At 39.9% G+C, this 20063-nt stretch overlaps 1 protein-coding gene across 6 annotated transcripts in view; it reads left to right on the top strand.

The window, feature by feature from the left end:
• THADA (THADA armadillo repeat containing) overlaps nt 1-20063 on the top strand; it is a 321965-nt gene that overhangs the window by 120616 nt on the left and 181286 nt on the right. The gene's annotated exons all lie outside the window — the stretch shown is intronic.

Raw genomic sequence — 20063 nt, 5'->3', positions numbered from 1 at the left:
TCCTTCTTATGCTGACGAGCTGACCCTGCTGGGTGTTCCTCAGATCTCATTTCAGCTTTCTGGGCTACTCTTATTTTTAATTAAAGGAAAGCTGATTTCTAAGCCCTTTCTTGCACCAAAGGCAAGTGAATATTCATTAAATGTTTACTTTCTTGACTTTAATTCACTTTAGCAAGTGATAAGTCAGGTGGGATTATGGGCTGACAGGGATCTGACAAGGTCCTCGTTCGTGGTAGTTATTGACTTTTCCAGCATTAACCTCTCAGATACAGCATGAAGCCAGCATGCTGGTGTCTGAACCATATAAGGAACTGGCTTTCTTTTAATTTTGTGTTTTGAGTTTGAGGAAGATGCATGCTCTGCCAAGTTGGGACTTTCGAGAGACTTCAGCGCTTAACTCATTTGATCTGAAAATTACTGGTAAAATTACTCCTTTGGCCAAGTATAAAACCAAGTGTTAGAATAGTGGGTGCCCTGGTGTGACTGACACAGCGTGCTCTGAGGTTCTGAAAGCCCCGGCCAGACTTGGAGAAGAGTTTTTGAAATGCCGGTAGGAACCCGAGCACACAGTGGTCAGTCCTTCATATTTGTGTCGTGCTTTTTGACACTTCTGTAACTTACTCATTGATAAATGTCTTTTGAGCATTAGCTCGGAGCTGGGCATTGTGCTGGGTTCATAGGATCTGATGGCGAGCAGCCACCAGATATTTTACTTCTTGATTCTTTTTGAATTTTTATTTCTTGTCTGTTTCCTCTGACTCGCACGTTAGCTCCTGGGGGCTGGGTCTTCGTGTCCTTCACTACTGGGTCTTCAGCACGGACAGCAGTGCCTGACACATAGCAGAAGCCCAGTAAATAGTTCTCGGTGTGTGGATGAAGTAATGCCACAAGGGAAGTAAGGGTTGCTGTAAGAGCACGTGGAGGATACGTGTAACCTGGGCCTGGGGGATTCATGAAGACCCCCCCAGAGCAAGACAGAGAATGTCTGAGCTGAAGGCTGTGCAGCATTTAGCTGGGAAAGGGGAGGTGAGGTGGGGGGCACTGCTCCAATGCAGAAGTCTGGGGGTGACACCAGCCATCACAAAACATGACTGCTGTGCTGAGTACAACAGAAGGGGGCAGGAGGTGAGGTAGGGACCTTGTCAGGCAACTCGAGGACATGGGAGCAAGGAAAGCATTTTAAGCACCGGTATGACAGGACTAGATTTGTTCTGGTTTGATCATTTTCACTGTGGTATAGAGAACTTCACACTGTAGGCGCTGGATTGGAAATCAGAGCTGAAGACTGGGAGATCAGTTTGTTGGAATTGTTTTGTTAGGATAATGGAGATTTGTGGTACCCAGACTTTTGGATTTCATGAACCAGGAAGAAAATTTTTTTTAAATACCGAGGCTCAACATCATAGAATTGCTGACCTTTTCATTTTGTTCAGCAAAGACATTAAACAAACAAACAGCCGAAAACCATGTCAGAATCATTTCATAAAATAAAGGACATCTTAACATACATGTCCACCAGTACACACACACACACACACCACACACACAGGAGAATCTCAAATAAATGTTAGCTATCTAAATGGAATACATTTCACTTAATGAGAAATTTACTACATGGCTCTGTTTTTCCCCCCTCTCTCTTTTTTCCATTTTCCTCATGATTGGGCACATATGTGATCCAGTGTTTATAAACCAGTAATCTAGCCTAGGAAAAAATGGTGGTCTGAGTTAGAATAATGATGATGGTGATTGGAAGAAGGGACCACAGTTGAGAGGAGGTAGGATTGGTAGAACTTGGTGATTTCAGAGCTCTTATTTACCTCATTTGATTCTGATGGTAACCATGTGAGGTGGTGAGGTATAATTATCCCCACTTCACAGATGAGGAAACTGAGACTCAGAAGGTAAGTGACTTACTTCACTCGCATCTGATGACAGCCCATTGCAGTGGGACTCTAAGATGTGTAGTTCCTCCACCCTGCCCTATTTGGTTGCCTCAAATTTCAGGGAAGAAAGGAAGAGGAATCATGGGCCCCCTGTGAGTCATGTCTTTTAGGACAAAACATATGATATAGTCCATCCTCAGAATGAAACAGTGTTTCAGTGATGGCTCTTTTTCCATCCTTGTTTCTCAGCATCATCCATTACTGATCCATGAACTTGAGTAACCCTATTTAAATTAGGCCAGAGGAGGCTAAGAGGCTTCTTTGGCCGTATTTTCATTTTTATCCTGTGTTACCCTTTGTCCTTTCTATAAATAAGCCTTGGCCACCCTATTTATGGGATTCTGTGGAGGGGGAACGGTAAGGAGGTGAAGCTCTGTATGTATGTAAGGATATTTATCTCCTACCACCTGTTTTTTTTCCCCTTTTTCTTCCTTAATATACTTGCAGATTAAAGTAATTAGGTGCCATCGAAATTCCAAAAAGACTGGAATAGACTTTAGAGGGGACTGCTTCTTGTTGAAGGGCAAAGAAAGGAAGTGGAAATAAATAAAAAGAATAAAATTGGGCTTAAAGGAGGGGAAAATGAAGCAATAACAATTTGATTTGAACAAAAAGAAAAAATGTATTGGAACATATTTGTGGGTAGATCCCTGTAAATGGCTTTATAAACAACATTTTTGGTATACAGTCATAAAATCCTCTGACCTATGAAACACCAATTTAATGGAATTAATTAAAAAGAAGGTGGAATGCCAAAATTTACATATGAAAACTATCACCAACTGTTCCTTCAATTAGCTGTTTTTAGTTAGGCTTGATATCAATCATTTTGTAGGCTCCCTGGTTTCTGGCAAATTTGGAGACTTTCTGGAAAACTATTAGAGTGACTTTAAATTATTTCCGTACAGACTCAACTGCTAGTCAGTCTATTGTAATCACAAATGATTATATGAGAAATATGGTTTTCTTTTCCAAGGGTGAAATACACATTTTATGAAGCATCTGCAGCTATTTCTGTTCTGTTTGGTTATGGAAGTGTCTTTTTTGCTACTACAATGGACACATCAAAACCAAATAGTGTTTTCTTCCAATGTATGAGTGGAAGAGTGTGAGAACTGTCATGGTCTCATATCCTTCGTGTGTGGGTGTGGGTGTGTGAGTGTGGGGAGGTGTGTGTGTGTGTGTGTGTGAGAGAGAGGGAGAATGTTTATGTTCAGACACTTGAACCGTTTTTTCCTACCAGTGTGGATTCATCCATCTCATTTTAGAGCTTTCTTCTTTGGCTCTTATAGGTAATTTAGTGTGTAATTACTGCAAAATATACACATATTCAAAATACCATAGAAATTTTTTTATGTGAAACTCAGATTTCACCTGTATTTTCAAGTGCTCCCACTTCGTGTATTTTTTTTTTTTTTACTTTAGTTATTTGACAGAGGGAGATCACAAGTAGGTAGAGAGGCAAGCAGAGAGAGAGAGAGGAGGAAGCAGGCGCCCTGCCGAGCAGAGAGCCCGATGTGGGACTTGATCCCAAAACCCTGAGATCATGACCTGAGCTGAAGGCAGAGGCCTAACCCACTGAGCCACCCAGGTGCCCCCCACTTAATGTATTTTTAAAGGCTATTTGTGTAGCAAGAATGAAGACGACCTATGTTCTCTGGTGTTCTTGGATCTAAGAATCTCAGAGTGTGTTGACCTTAATGGTAATTTATACTGATCTCCTCTCTGTTCCTTTCATCTCTTTTTAAAGTGGGGAGTAGAGGTGGAGTAGCAGGAGCCAAGGCCAAAGAACAATGCACATATAATTTGTTGAGAAGGTACAGTGTTAGATTTACCCCTTATTATCTCATTTCTCATAGGAACTCCACAGAGTAGGAACTATTATTTCTGTTTTATAGAAAACAAAACAGAAAGGTGCTCAACAAGGTTGGACAAATTCAAAGCTACACTGCCTATAAGTAGTACTGCTCTGGTCTGGCTGATTCAAACCTTTGCTCTTTCTGTATATTGTGTTTCCTCATTCCCACTCCACCACAGAGTAAATAATAAATGGGACATGGTTTCAGATTTTACTCTATGATGGAATGCAGCCTTTTCTAAAATATTATGCTGTGCATATTATAAAAAAAAATATGTTGCCATTGGAAATAGGCTTAATTTAGGCAGTTAATATTTGAACTGGGGTACCTGGGTGGTTTAGTCCGTTAAGCCTTGAGTTCTCGATTTTGGTTTGGGTCATGGTCTCAGGGTGGTGAGATCCAGCCTTGTGCCTTGTCCTCCTAGCTTTTTGCCAGCAGAGAGTCTGCTTGAGGTTCTCTCTCTCCCTGTCCCTCTACCTCCCCCTTTCCCACTCTTTCTCTCTATATAAAGAAAATAAGTCTTTTAAAAAAAAAAAAAAAGGTATATTTGAACTGCCTTAGTCTATGTGGCTTATTATTACCTTTGTTAAAACTCATGGCATTATTTTTTTTAAGAATTTATTTATTTATTTATTTGAGAACATTGTGTGAGCAAGAGCACACAAGCCGGAGAGCAGCAGGGAGAGAGTGAGAAGATTCCCCATTGAGCAGGGAGCCCAATGTGCGGCTTGATCTCAGGACCTGGAGATCATGACCTGAGCCAAAGGCAGCCATTTAACCAATGGAGCCACCCAGAGGCCCCAATATTATTTTACTTTAAATGTGATTATATCGTTGAGATGGGTATTTGACTCAATACTGAGGAGTTTTACCGATTTTTAAGACTTTATTTGGAGGTATTTATATACTTCAAATATTTACTGGGAAGTATCTTTTTAAGGTTAGGTAAAACATTTTACCAAATTCCCAGTTTCAACGAGCCTCTGTTGGGAAAGTTTAAATAACACTGTAGAGTAGTCTTTTGGCATTCAGGCAGTTCCTCTGCTCAAATAATGTTGAATATAATTGATGGTCTTAGTAATAAGGTCATAAAGTCAAAAAGAGTTACCACAGTGTGGTCAACATTTTGACCATAAGGAACAGTATGTAAAAGTTGGTTAGCTGAAAGGATTTCCTGCCTCCTTAACAACTTTCGTGTGTGTGTCTCTCTCTCTTTTTTTTGAAGAGTTGTAGCCAAATTGGCAAGAAGGGGAAAATCTTTTAAGTAGAACATTTTGTGTTTAGAATTTGTGTTTAGATTCATGTGATAAAAAGCCTCTGTGGATGAGTGCAAACCAGACCTGTCCTTTGAATAAAAATACCTTTCTGCTATGTTGCTTATTCAGAATGGTCTTCATTGGTGCCTTCTTCTTGTTGACCTGTCTGTAACCCATGTTTGACGCATTACAGAATTTCATGTTTCTGTTTTTAACTGGTAGAACCACTCTTTGCATTGATGTGTGTGCGTGTGTTTGTGTGTATGAATGTATTTGTGTGACAGGGAGAGAAGTACTACAATCATTCCAAGAAACAGCTGCCATCTAAAATTACAATCAGTATTAGAAAAAGAATAGAGCTTTAAAAAAAGGGGGGGGATGAAATAAAAGCAGACATAATATAGGGACCAGAAGAAAACTTAAAAAAGGAAAGTTCATATTCTCAGAAAAATAAGATGAAATTGATTACATGAACTCCATGAACTAAGAACAAGATGGCGTCTTTAAAGGAGCAACCAGAGAATAAGAAAGAACTCCAAAATGTAAAAAATGTGATAACCCAAGTAAAAATTTCGGTACACAGGATGGAAGACAGAGTAAAGTAACTCTTTCAGAGCTAAAACTAAAGAGAGCAAGAGGGATGGAATGTGGGAGGGGAAAAAAATTAAGAAAATTAGAAGACTGTTTCGGGTGGTTCAACATCCACTTATGGAAGAGCTAAGAAAATTGAGGGCAGGAAATTGTCAAAGAAATAATAGCACAGGAAAATTTCCTAGAAGTAAAGGACTTGAGTTCCAGTACAATGAATGGAAAACAATCCACACCAAGACACAACATCATGCAATGTCTCAAATTTTGTAGAGAGGGAAAAAAACCCGAAAATGTTAACATACAGAGAGTTAAGAATCAAAATGACAACAGACCTAGAGGCTAGAAGTTAATGGATCATTACCTTCAAAATTCTGATGGCATGTGATTTCCTTCTTCTTATTCGGTATTTAGCCAGACTATTGATCCATTGGAGATAAAGTGGAGTTAAAATCATTAGAATGTGGAGATAAAATGTGGAGATAAAATCATTAGAATGTACTTTTATTCGAAACAATTTTTAAAATTAAGGGTAAGGAAAACTAGATCTTTTTCTTTGTACTTCCAGAACACAGATGAATGAAGGCACCTAAGTATTTTGTAAAAAGCAGGTTTCTAAATATTTGTTTAACACACCCATGTCTGTCACTCCAAAACATCTGTGTATCTTGAGTGTATAATTTTAACATTTTTATATGTGTATAGGAAAGGTCCAGAATGGGGCAGGGTGAAATTTCTTTTACTGCTTATTCTGTATATTATCTGAATTTTTAAAAAGGAGTATACATTAATTGTAATCAATAGAATATAACTTAAAAGTGGGGGGAAGAGACATGACTTATTCCTTCATTTATTTTTTAAAATATAGGAAGTCCATGCTATGTCTGTCTCCTCTTCTAGGTGCTGTAGGAGATACAGTTGAAGTAGAAAACACAGCCTCAGCCTTTGAAGGGTTTTGGGTCTGGCTGTTAAAGGGGAAACACGCATGGAAGGGAATGGATCCCAGCCGTGTTGAAAGTCTGCCTCTGTGTGATCTCAATGTACAGACTAGTCTCAGGGCCAAGCAGATGGCTTTCCAGGGTCTGCAAAGAGATGGCAGCCTACTTACTTCAGAGCACTTTAAAAAGCCAGGATTTGTGACAACACCAAACACAAGACCCTGAACTTGGAATGTCTAATTTAATAACTTTCATTTGCATTTCTATAGAAACCAACATGCTTCCTGCTGCCAACCCCAGGAGCCAGAGGTTAAGGTTTTTAATAATAATAACAATAATGAGTTATACTTTTTCCAGATTAGTTTTCTGGCTCTCCAAAAAACAAATGGCTAAGATGTCCAAAATGTTCCTTTCACAGCTCTGCCAAGTGCTGGCTTCTCCTCTCTGTCTGGAGATCCAGCCAATCTGTTGAAAATTATCCACCCCCCCCCCTTTTTTTTTTGAGTACTTCCAGGCAGTTGTTCAGAGAGAAGACTAAATCCTGCAGTCTGAGATGGACAGCCACAAATGGAGGCTTTTTTCCATACTTCTGCAGCAGAAGAAAGTGACACTTTGTATTCCGAGTATTACTTCATTTCTTCTAGGTGTGCATTTGGGAAAATGTACACTGGACATCACATCACATCATACCTAGTTGTGAACAACATTGTGTTAATTGGGAGTGTAACATTTGCCTGGTGACTGTTTTGGTGTTTTTGTTTTTGTTTTCCTTGTGAGTAAGCCTTGGCCTGAATGTTCACAAACTGACAGAAAACACGGGTTCACTGGGGGGAAAAGAAGCCTTGAGCCTAAATAAGAATTAGCCCATACCCCCTCTTCTGATTTGATTTCCGTGGGAGTTAGAGGGGTTTTGGTTTTCATTTTTGTTTTTGTTTTGGGTGCTGTGTGGAGGGTGGTTAGAGGTGTTATAATGAGTTAGTAAGATTGTCTTAATTTGAATACAGGAGGGACTTGAAATTTATTAGACCCAGTGGAAGATCTGTGGTTGTGATCTCCAAAAGTACTTTGTAAGAGCAGATGGATATATTTTTAAAGATTAGTTTGGCTGGCAGTTCGCCTGCTCATCTATTCCCCTTCAAGTCAGTGGGTGGGCCTGGCTCAGTGCGTGGGAGTGGAAGCTCAGGTTGGGAACCTTAATCTAACTTAAGCGGGCTGATTGGCAGTAGTGGAGAAATGGCTGTCCACCCAGTCATGGGACACTCACTCCTGTGAAGACTGGCCTGTCTGGGCCACAGTGTCCTCTGCTCATTAAGTGGATGCCTGGGTTCCTGCATAATAGAAACCCCAAAAAGTCTAGTGGCTAGATTGGGAAACAAGAGAATTGTATTGTAGGCTTGCAGTTTACCCCCAACCTGTATTTTTTTTTTTAAGATTTTATTTATTTATTGACAGAGAGAGAGAGAGAGATCACAAGTAGGCAGAGAGGCAGGCAGAGAGAGAGGGGGAAGCAGACTCCCTGCCGAGCAGAGAGCCTGACGTGGGGCTGGATCCCAGGACCCTGGGATCATGACCTGAGCCGAAGGCAGAGGCTATAACCCACTGAGCCACCCAGGTGCCCCCCCACCCTGTATTTTGATCTTAGGAGACTCCCTGAATTCCTCTGGGTTTCAGTTTCCTCATCTGTGAGATTAAATGAAAAGAGTAGTAGACTTCTCTGAAAGTCCTCCTAGTTCGAATATGTTCCTTGAAGGCTGGGACTCTATTGGCACCTTTCCTTTGCTTTAATAATACAAGTTGGCAAATTAATATTATCCTTAGTGAAAATGTCTATAAGGTTTGGAGGAGGATCCTGAAAGAGTTCATTGACCAAAAGTTACAGGGATAGAAACCAAAAACACTTATTTTGAAATATTGGAGCTTATGCTAAATTAGTTTGTTATTAACACATGGAAGAAATTTCTAGGTGATTTGTTGCTAGCGTTCTGGATGAGGCAGGTTTAGCTCTGTTTGAACTATTTGCATATTTAGTGATGTGCTTAACTAGGGGTTTATTACTTACACAATGCTCTTTAGAATTACTAAGTAATAATTTGTAAAGTAATATCTTTGTAGAGTCCGGCTGATGAGGATAGGACCCCTATGGTTGGAAAGAAGATAGCCCGTGGTGAATTGGGACAGGATTCGTGGAGGGAGTTCTAAGAGTTCTAAGAAAATCATTAAGAAGGCAGCTGGTGTGTTTACAAAGCCTTCCTAGGTCCTGGCACGGTCCTAGGTGTTGGGGCTGGAGCAGAAGCAAGACAGCCTTCAGTTTCAAGGAGCAACTTCCTAGTGAGAGAAGACAGACCTGAAACATATTTAATAAAACAACAGTTATTGTAGGGAATTGGTGAGCGGTGGTGGATGGTGTGTGCTTCTTTAGCTACAGAGGTTGGAGCAGTGGGAATAATAGGAAGGAAGGAGGTGTGGAATGTAAACTTTGTCTGGCAAAGCCTTCAGACTCTAAAGACTCTTGAGTTCATGGAGGTGTCTCGCGGCTTATACCTGCGAAGATGAAGAGGGCAGCCAGGTGCAGATCACTCCCCTCAACCCCGCTTCAACCAGAACAGTTCCGGCTTTGTTTTGTTTTGTTTTGTTTTAAATATTGGGATTATATTGGGGAAAAAAAAGTTGTTGGTTGTATTAAAGATTTGGAAAACTGCTTGGGAATAAACCAGTTATGTTCATTCTTGCCCCTTAGTGCCTTAGCGCTTGTGTTTTGGCAGTTCAGATGGATAGTCAATAATCCCACCTCCCCCCACCAGCCAGGAGGTCCTAATCCCTGGAACCTATAAATGTTACCTTGTAAAGACAAGAGGTCTGTGTAGATGTGATTAAATTAAAGCTTTTGCTCTGGGGTGATTATCTTGGATTGTTTGGGTGGGCTCTAAGGCTGATAAGAGGAAGGCAGGGTGAGGTCTGAGAGACAGAAAAGGAGAACTCAGTGTGACCGCAGAGGCAGAGATTAGAGCCACACAGCTGCAGGCCTAGGAAGGCCAGCAGCCCCCAGAAGCTAGAAGGGGCAAGAAGTAGGTTCTCCTCTAGAACCTCTGGAGGTGCCTTATTGACACTTCGATTTTTGACCATTGATTTTTTTTTTTAAATAACTTTTTAAGACTTTATTTACATTTTTTAGAGAGTGGGGAGGGACTAAGGGAGAAGAAAAGAATCCTAAGCAGGCTCCACCCAACCCTGACCATGACCTGAGCCAAAATCAAGGGTCAGACACTTAAGTGAGCCACCCAGGTGCCCCAAGACTTTCTTTAAAATTAAGTAATCTCTATACCCAATGTGGGGCTTGAATTTACAGCCCAGAGATTAAGAGTCACACACTCTACTGACTGAGCCAGCCAGGTGCCCCTGGACCCCTGATACCAATTTCAATTTATGGCTTCCAGAGCTGGGAGAAAATAAATAGAGTAGTTGGGTTAGATTGTATGTTCCTTGATACCAGCATCCCTTTTAGTTAATATTACCTTTTCCACAGAGTCTAACTCGGTCCCTTGAATATCATGACTGTGGTTTAGTTACCTGCTTCTGCATATGGCAAATACCCTAAAATTTCGTGGCTTAAAGTCACAACTCATTATTTCTCACAGTTCTGTGGGTTGACTGGGTTCAGCTGGTTCAGCTTCGCCACGTGGTGTCATCTGGGATCACTCAGATGGCTGAGATATCTGAGACTTCAGCTAGGACTGGAATGACCAAGAGGGCTTCACATTCACATGTCTGCACCCTCAACAGGGAGCATAAATAACGGAAGTGGGGATCATGGGGCCTCTCCCCAGCAGAGTTAGTCAAGTCTGAAACACCATGAATGCAGAAGCTGCCGTACCTCTTGAAGCCTAAGGCGGAACTGGTGCAGCATTGCTCCACCACCTTCTGTGGATCAAAGAGGTCAAAAACTAGACCAGAGTCAGGAGAGAGAAAATAGATTTTAGCTCTTGAAGGGAGGGAGGCATGCACATATAACAAGGGTAGTCGGAATTCTTGTTGGCCGTCTTTGCAGGCTGCCATAAACTCTTTAGAAAATGACCATTGAATTAACTCTTAGAGGTGGACTGATTCTGAGATTTTATAGATGACAGGATTTAGAAAGACACATTCTCTAAGAAACAAATCTCTGCTGTAAAGAAATCCATATAAGCTGCCCAGATGCGACCTTGTGCACATGAGGAATTCGGGAGATGTATGTTTACTGACCGCCTGGCTGTGGAATGTATTTCCAGGCCCAGCCTTAGGCCAGTAATTTCTACAAGGGGAATGGCAGGGCACTTCCAGAACCAAATGAGTTTCTACTTCCCCTCCATGGGTAGAGTATAGTGATGACTGATTTTTGTGATTTGGGAGATTCTCCACCTGGAAATCAGCTCCCAAAGGGAAGGATTGGGAAAACTTTCAGTAAGTCCAAGAATGTCATGGCTCTCTATGGAGGATAGGAAGGGAGATGAAATTGGCAGGAGATCTGGTCAGAACCCAGACCCTTCAAAGAGAGGCCCTGAAGAAGATACCCTTCCTTTAACTTCCTTCATGGTTTGCCTGAAGTTTAGTAACAGGCGTTCCTGGTGGGACCCTGGCCATGATCACAAGTGCTTGCTGAGTGTGAGATTCTGGCCCTGGGGCCTCTGACATCTGTTCAGTCCAATTACTCATTCTTTTTAAATTACCACTACGCAAGGGAGAAGTGCTGGTGTCCGGCCCACTCAGATGTGGAGAGAGGATTCTAGGAACAGAGTCAGAGATGGGCGATCCTCCTGGTGGGGTTCCAAACCCAGATTTCTTTTTTATTAGTTGTTTCTGTTTTATTAGTTTGTATTTGCTCCTCCTTTGACGTGTGTGTGTGTGCGCGCGTGCACTGTCTTCTTTGTAGGTTTGCTTCCTTTTCAGGGTACTTTTTCTTAAGATGCGCTTGCTTTTTTTATCAGCAATCACTGTGGCAAGGAGACGAAGGCCCTTGGCTGGTTTCTCTCCTCTAGAGTGGTTTTATAGGCCAGAATCTGGGGATAGCTAGGTTTTAATAGTTTATTGGGTTCACATTTGAAAAACCGACTGAAAGCCTCCAGCCTTCAATGTTTGTTTCCATCTAATGAAACCAGGTTTATGGTGTTTGCTCCATGGCCTGTGAATAAGTCCTCATTTTGTTGTTGTTTTGTTTTGTTTTTTTTTTAAACCGGGCACAAGCTATGCCTTCGCTGCTGTTTACTATGGAGTTCCTTTTTCTGCATGTTTTTCTTTGCCTTGGCAAGCTTTCCCTCTTTATACCTTCGTACATTACTCTCTTGGTCCCTGTTCCTGAGATGATTCAGAATGATAGGGGATCTGTATGTAGTAATTGGGGGGTGGGATACCTTATTTTAATTTGTAACACGGTTCACTGAATGCCTCTTTTCATTGCACAGTCATTTTTTATCAGGATGCTTTTGTTAAGCTCAGAAGCATTTCAATTTCCATATGTGTGGCAGATCTTAGGACAGGGTTTCTAAGAGGAATAGAAGCTTGATTCAAGTGAAGATTTTCCTAGGCTGTTATGGATGGCAGGTGGGATTCAAAGACAGTCAAAACAGTGGAAGCTCAGATGCTCTAAAAAACTAGAGCATTACCATTACTTCGGCGTTACCAAGCTTGGATGTGGAATGTGCAGACCAAGTGAACCTCCAAATGTGGCTGGGGTAGGGACTGCCTTTCACCCATGGCTTAGCCAGGATGGGAATGAGGCATTCTGGGCTGGTGTCTGGGTTCAAATGTTCAAATGTGGGAGAGGCACAGAGAGCGTACCACACTGAGGCTTCTCCATTCAAATGGGTCTAGACTGATATGGAACAGTGTTCCTGATACAGTGTTAAGGGTAAAAAGCAGATAAGAAAAGGATATATGAGGAGGAGAAAGGTGTAGATGGACAGACATCAGAACAGACTAGCAGTCATCTTTAGGTAGTGAGTTTGGGGTGGACTCGAGATTTTTCTTTGCAGTGTCCTTTATTATCTAATTTTTACTCAGTAAACAAGTAATGCTAGAGAAATTTTTTAAAAAGCTTTAAAATAAACAAACAAACAAATAGCTTTTAAAATAAAACAAATGGTGCTGGGCAGGCATTTTCATTCATTCAGCCAATCTCTGTTGCCTGCCAGCTTTGTTCATGGCCTTGTCTGGGTTCTGGGGGAGCCCACCCCTGAAAGGATCAGGCAGAGGAGTGCCCTGCGGGAGACTTGAAGCCACTCTCTGCTCCTGGTGTGGGGCAAGTGGATTCCTTCAAGGAGCTTCTGTGTTTCCCCAAGGGCCTCTCCATGGGTTGTGCCTACATAGTTCTTACTGGATAGAACTGGGGAATCAACTCATGTTTTGTAGAGTCTGACAGTCCCCAAGGTTAAAGCTGCTTTATTTTCATTCCCTGTCCCGGCTTGTTTGTTTTCACTTTTGTCTGTCTCTTTTATCCCATTCACAATATTTGGTGGTCTCCTTTTGTCTTCCTAGAAGCTTGAATTGACAGAGATTCCATTTTTCCTTTTTGGTTATCACTTCTTTTGTTTCCATAAAGTTGCAGGGCTAGTTTTTGGCTGCATAGATAAACAGGCTTGAAATCCCTGTCACTGGAGAATTTACCCCCAGGGCTTGCTATATTTGTGGAGGTGACATATCAGCCTGTTTGCTTATATGGGTGAACTAAAATTGAACTGTTTGTAAATCAGCGAGACAAGATTTCTATATTTGTATTTAAGAAATTTCAAGTCCTGGCAGGATACTCAGTTTATTAATTCAAATCAGGATTTTGAATGTCCTTAGATACAGCTAACGATTCACGTTGAGAAAGTTTTAATTTGTTACCATCTTAGTCCTAACTCCTCTTTTCCTTGTAAGAGAAATTGTGTTGAAGCTAGATGGGTGGTGTGGTGTCCGTTGGGTGGGAACCAGTCACTGGGAAGAGAAAAAAGGCGTAAGGCATTGGTTGAGGTCATCTGTAGTAGAATGTTTTTCTTCTCTGACTAATCTTATACATTCATGGCCAGAATGTTTACCAGTCAGCCAGCATTTATAGAGAATTGTGGTTTGTATCAAGAGTGATACAAGGGCACCTGGGTGACTCGGTTGGGTGTCTGCCTTCAGCTCGGTTCATGGTCCCAGGGTCCTGGGATTGAGCCCTACCTTGGGTTCTCAGCAGAGAGCCTGGTTCTCTCTCTTCATCTGCCTGCTGCTGTGCCTACTTGTGCTCCCTCTCTGTCAAATAAATGAATAAGATCTTAAAAAAAAAAAAAAAAAAGTGATACAGGGAAGTGTGAATGTGGTTCCTTACCTATAGATATTTACGCTCTAGTTGAGGTGCAAAGGGACATTCAGTGAACGTACATTGGGTCACTGTATTTCTACCCTCCCTCTAGTCCGGTTCCTCTGCTCTTGGCACACCTCTCTGCTGTTCAGAAACTTTCAATGCCTGTAAGATACAGGCTAAGCTGCTTAGTCTGGCATTGAAATTTCTAAAAACTTGAATGCCTTTTCTGTCTTGTCTTGTCAGGAAGCCCTCTCTTCATCCAGCTGGTTTATCTACCCAGTTGGTTTCTGTAACTACCCACCCTCTGCATGCTATTTCCTCTCCCTTTTAATCCATTTCTCTCCATTTTAATCCATTTTTACCCAATTTTTTCAAAACATCTTGGTTTCCACGTTTGCCACAAACTGTTCCCTAACCTTTCCAGCTGCCAGTGATATCTTTCCCAACTCTACTGTTCCTGGAAGCTTTAGTTAATTTGACCCTTAAAGCGGTTTGCCTTACCTAGTCCATGCATGTGCCTTGTCTTCCTAACCAGATCTTAAGCCCCAAGAGCTGTGTCTGTTTCATATTGTTAGTGTCTTCCATGGGACCTAGCACTGTGCTTAGCATGAAGTATGTAAGTATTTTAAAACAATTGCTGTTTTCCTGAGAAAACTGACCATGCTATAGTTTTGATTAAGTAGAAATGATAGGTAAGATTCACATGTTCCAGGACTCATGTATGGACTAAAATGGTCCCATGTTCTTGGCCTTTCAAAATAAAGCTTTGGATTCCAGACCTGTAGGGGTAGCCCAAAACCTATGAGCAGCCTATGAACTGTAGGTCTTCTGCTGTAGCTAAGAATCAGGAGTGAGTGAAGTTTGAATAGATGATTCTGATATCCTCCTATGGTGGTCTCCTTTTGTCTTTTGTCTCAATACTCTTAGATAATTCTGATATCCTCCTATATTTTACCTCTTGAGGCTCTGTTTGATAATACGCAAGGATTGTTAATACTGAATCTCCTTCAGGCAGCACTCTGTCTATAACACATTTAGCCAAGTCTTTAATAACCCTTGGCTGATGCAGATTTGATATGATGCTTTTTATTTAAATTCTAATTCATTAACATATATGGTAAAAACTGTTTTCAGGAGTAGAATTTAGTGATTGATCACTCGATGATCACCAGGGCTCATCACAAGTGCCCTCCTTAATACCCATTACCCATTCAACCCAACCCCCACCATCCTCCCTCCATCAACCCTCAGTTTGTTCTCTACAGTTAAGAATCTCTTCGAGTTGATATTTTCTTAACAGTGTCAAGGAGCCTGAGAACGTTAGAATAGAAAGGTAACTCCGGTGTGCTCAGAGTACCTAAGCAAGGTCAAAATTCTTCTTTGAAATAATTTTGGTTTTTCTTAAACCCTGAGAGATGTACAGTTGGTGCTTCAAAGTCCTACACCATCAAGCATGGACACAATAATTTTAACAGAATATTTTTTTTAAAGATGTAGTCAAAGCCCACCGAATTATTAAGAATAAAACAATTAATTACTTAAAAGATTCACCAGGGCACCTGGGTGGCTCAGTGGGTTAATTCTGTGCCTTCGGCTCAGGTCATGATCTCAGGATGGAGCCCTGCATGGGACTCTCTGCTCAGCGGGGAGCCTGCTTCCCCCCTTCTCTCTGCCTTCCTCTCTGTCTACTTGTGATCTCTCTCTATCAGACAAATAAATAAAATCTTTAAGAAAAAAAAATTCACCAAATGTCTAGAACTTCTAGTGACATACCTTCTTCATATATTCTGCAACATAAACTAGTTGGTAAATACCTGCTAAGGTAACTGAATGAGGTAATTCCCTGTTTGGGACAATTAGTTTCAATTCAATTAAGACAGTGACTTTAATTTGAGGATGATAGCTCCACAGCCCTTTTCTCTGGTAGTATTTGTGGTCATCAGAGCCCTTTATTTATCAAGGCAATTTCTAGATCATGATATTGCAACCATATGGCCTGCTTACATAAGAATGCTTATGTCCTTTGACACCACCAAGAGATATCAGACCAATAAGGAGTGACTTACTGCCCTGGAAATACTGATTTCTCTAGAAGACATACCACCAGGCTTTGTGGTATAAACGGGGAGATTCTATATGGGCAAGTATACACAGGGATTGCAGTATTCATAACAGTTTTAAGTGACTCTGCTAAAAATGGAAACTGATGTTCCGGACCAGTTTTGCTTAGCGATGCTAAGGAACGTTAACAATGGTCTGTAGTGGAATGGTTTTGTGATCAGTGTTTTGTAAAACACTGAACCTGCAAAGCCCAGGTTTGTCACTGTTTGTAACAATAAGGTAATGACCAAAAGGCCTGTCATTTGGGATTAGATCAATTACACTCCACAAACAGTGGATTACTCCGCAGCCATTAAGTGGAAAGAAATAGAATGGTGTGTCTGATATTGAATGATTACTCAAATATAATTCAAATGAAAAATAAAGTAAAAAAAAAATAAAGAAAAATAAAGTCAAGGGGCACAACCATATGTATAATATGCATATTTGTGGGGAAAAGTGGCTAAACTGAGAGTATATACCTGTATAAACAAGTTTTTTGCAAGGAAAGCTGAGATGCTTTTGTGTAGTTGTCTATGCATAGGGGCACTGGGAGATCTAGTATGTGGGGTTTTTTAACATTTGCATAAATGTTCAATAAATGTTCAATAGATCTGATTTTAAAGGAAGTAAGGACTTTCTCTTCTTAAAAAGAAATCGCTTTTACTGTGAAATAAGTACAAAAGAAAATGTATATAGTATGTGTAAGGTATAAAGAGTAACTGTGCAACACATACTTTTAGGTCCACCACCTGGTTAAGTAACAACATTTCTTTTGAAGCCCCTTATATATTCCTTCCTAATCCCATCTCCTTTCTTTCCCCCCCTTGGAGAAGTGATTGATTACTTTTGCCAATTTTGTTTTTATTCCTTTGCTTCTCATTTTTGTATCACTAAAATTTGTTTCACTAAGTGATGTATTACTTAGTGGTGCTTTATTATAAACTTTGTTTGCAGAGGGTTATATTATTAAATTCTTCTTTCACACACTTTTTTCACTTAACATGATGTTCCTGAAATACATCTGTGTTGATACATCGGTAGTTCATTCAGACTTACTGCTCTACAGTATGCCATTGTGTGAGTGTAGAGTTCTTCACTCTACTCTTGAAGGACATATAGCTGCTGTGTGTACAGTTGCACAAGCCTTCTGGTGCCCACGTTACTAGGCCACTAGAAATAGCACTTGTGAATCACTGGCTAAATACATCTGTGGCTTTCAAGAAAATGCCAGATTATTTTAAAAGTTGTTTTAGTAATGTTTGTTTCCATCAACAGTAGGAGTTCTAGTACTTGGTATTGTCAGACTTTTCAGTCTTTGCCAGCTGATATAAAATGGTTTCTTAGTATGATTGAGCAGCTTGTATTTATTGGTCACTAATGTTTATTTTCTGTGGATTATATTTGAATAGGTTTTATCCATTTTTATTTTCAGTTGTTTGTCATTCAACTTATTGATATCACTGGAGTTCTTCATATATTCTCATACTAATTATGTAATCCTCAGTTATATGCATTACATATTTTCTCCCCGTTTGGGGCTTGGCAAATAAAAACGTTTACTTCCATTATTTTAGAACCTTTTTATTATGGGAATTTTCAACATATGTAAGAGTGAAGAGAATAGTATAACTAACCCTTGCATATCCATCACTGAACTTCAAGAATTACCAACATTTTGCCAATCTTATTTTGTCCATTTCTTGTCCTCCCAAGGTCACAGGCATCACGTCACTTTTCCCATAAATACTTCAGGTTGCGTGACTGATTTGATAAGAGAGTTTAAAAAGAAATACACCATGCTATTATCATATGTAACAAAGTTAATAACTCTATAACCTTCAACTTTTCCTAATTGTCTTAGAAATGTCTTTTTATAATTGGCTTGTTAGAATCAGGATCCAAATGGGGCCCAAATGTGTTTAGCCTTTTAGTCTTTTTTATTTCATAATGTTTGATACTCTTCCTCTGCCAAAAATACTTTTTGTATGTGTATTATTTTCTGTTTTTATTTGTGCTTTTTTGTGTGTGTAAAATTTTTTTAAAAAAATAACTGATGTAGTTGAATATGTAAATTATTATTTTTATGGAATTGCATTGAATTTGGTGAGAATTCCTCTTTATAAGATTGAATCTTTTTTAAAGAATACTGAATCTTCTTATCCATGAACGTGGCACATCTCTCCTATTTAAGGCCTATATCTTATGGCATCTCCCTGTTAAAATTATGACGTACCAGTGTAGAGTGTAGAAGAAAAAGAATCTTACACCTGAAACTAATGCAACATTGTTTGTCAACTATACTTCAATTAAAAAAATAATAAATGTTTAGGGGCACCTGGGTGGCTCAGTGGGTTAAGCTGCTGCCTTCGGCTCAGGTCATGATCTTGGGGTCCCGGGATCGAGTCCTGCATCGGGCTCTGCTCAGCAGGGAGCCTGCTTCCTCCTCTCTCTCTCTTTGCCTGCCTCTCTGCCTACTTGTGGTCTCTCTCTGTCAAATAAATAAATAAAATCTTTTTAAAAAATAAAATAAAAAATAAAAAAATAATAAATTTTTAAAAGAAAAAGAGAACCTTTGCCTCTACCTCACAACATATACAAAAATTAATTTTAGATGGATCATGGACCTCAAGATAAAAGCTAAAACTATAAAACTCCTAGAAGAAAACAGAATATCTTTGTGATGTTGGGGTAGGCAAAGATTTCTTAAGCTACAGAAAACATGAATCATAAAGAGAAAAAAACTTCTGCTCATCAGAAGACATTATTAAGAAAATAAATTGACAAGCTACAGAAAAAGAAGGTACATGTAGTGCATATATATGACAAAGGAAGCAAGCAACCTAATGTAAAAACAGGCAAAAATTTTGAATAGCTACTTCACAAAAGACAGTATCAATAACCAAAGCACAAAGAGTGTTTAATATCATCATTAGTCATCAAGGAAATGCAAATCAAAACCACAGGAATCTACCACTAGGATGGCTAAAGTGAATAAAGAGAAAGACAACAGCAAATGCTGGAAAGAACACAGAACCACTAAACTCTCATTTAATACTGGTGGGAGTATAAAATGCCATCATGATTTGGGGGAAACTGTCAGTTTCCTAAAATGTTCAACATACTAAAATGTTATTCTCGGATATTTATTCAAAAGAAATGAAAACATGTCCACAAAAACCTTGTGTAAGAATGTTCCTAGCAGCTTTATTCATAATAGCCTACAAATGGAAATAGCCCATATCTGTCAAGAGGAGAATGGATAAACAAACTTGTATATTCATATAGAGGAATAATACCCCACAAAAAAAGAATCAAACTATTAATACATCAGGTAACATGGATAAACTTTAGGCTGCGTGAAAAAAGCCAGACCCAAAAAAAATATGTAATGTATTATTACATTTATATGAAAGTGTAGAATAGACAAAACCAAATTGTAGAGTTGACTGGGAAGGGGTATGAGGAAACTTTCTGGATGATGGAAATTTTCTGAGTCTTCATAGGAATGGGTTACATGAGTGTAAGCATTTGTAAAAATTGAACGGGTCTTGTCAGAATTCAAAAGTAGTATTTATCGGATGCCCAGAACCATATATACCAAATCTGTGCCTCTGATAACCGTGCTCTAGCCCAGTGGTGTTCAGCTGGGACCATTTTACCCCTCGGGATACATTTGGCAATGTCCAGAGACCTTTTTTTCCCCCCCCCAGAGACATTTTTGATTGTCATGACACGAAAGGGTGGGGATATTACTGGCATTTGATGGGTAGATTCATTGGAGGCTGCTAAACATTCTACAGTCATATGACACTGCCCACAACAAAAAATGGTCTGGTCCAAAATATCATTGGTGCCAACTTGGAGAAACCTGTTCTAGACCTGCCCTTGTTACAGAAACTGTCAGCCTTAGCCAACCAGATGTTGACTATATGTGTAGTCCAAATCAATTGTAGAAAACTTGGCATTTGCACAGATTACATATTTCTTCCCCAACAGAACTTAATATCAAATATTTGTAAATACACATAATCTTAAATTTTGAGATAAAATTCCATGTGTTAAGAGCACTTCCA

The sequence above is a fragment of the Neovison vison genome, chromosome 8, assembly GCF_020171115.1.
Source record: "Neovison vison isolate M4711 chromosome 8, ASM_NN_V1, whole genome shotgun sequence".
NCBI classification, from domain to species: Eukaryota; Metazoa; Chordata; class Mammalia; order Carnivora; family Mustelidae; genus Neogale; species Neogale vison.
Note: the sequence above shows the minus strand (reverse complement) of the source record. Positions and strands in the feature narration are given on the sequence as shown.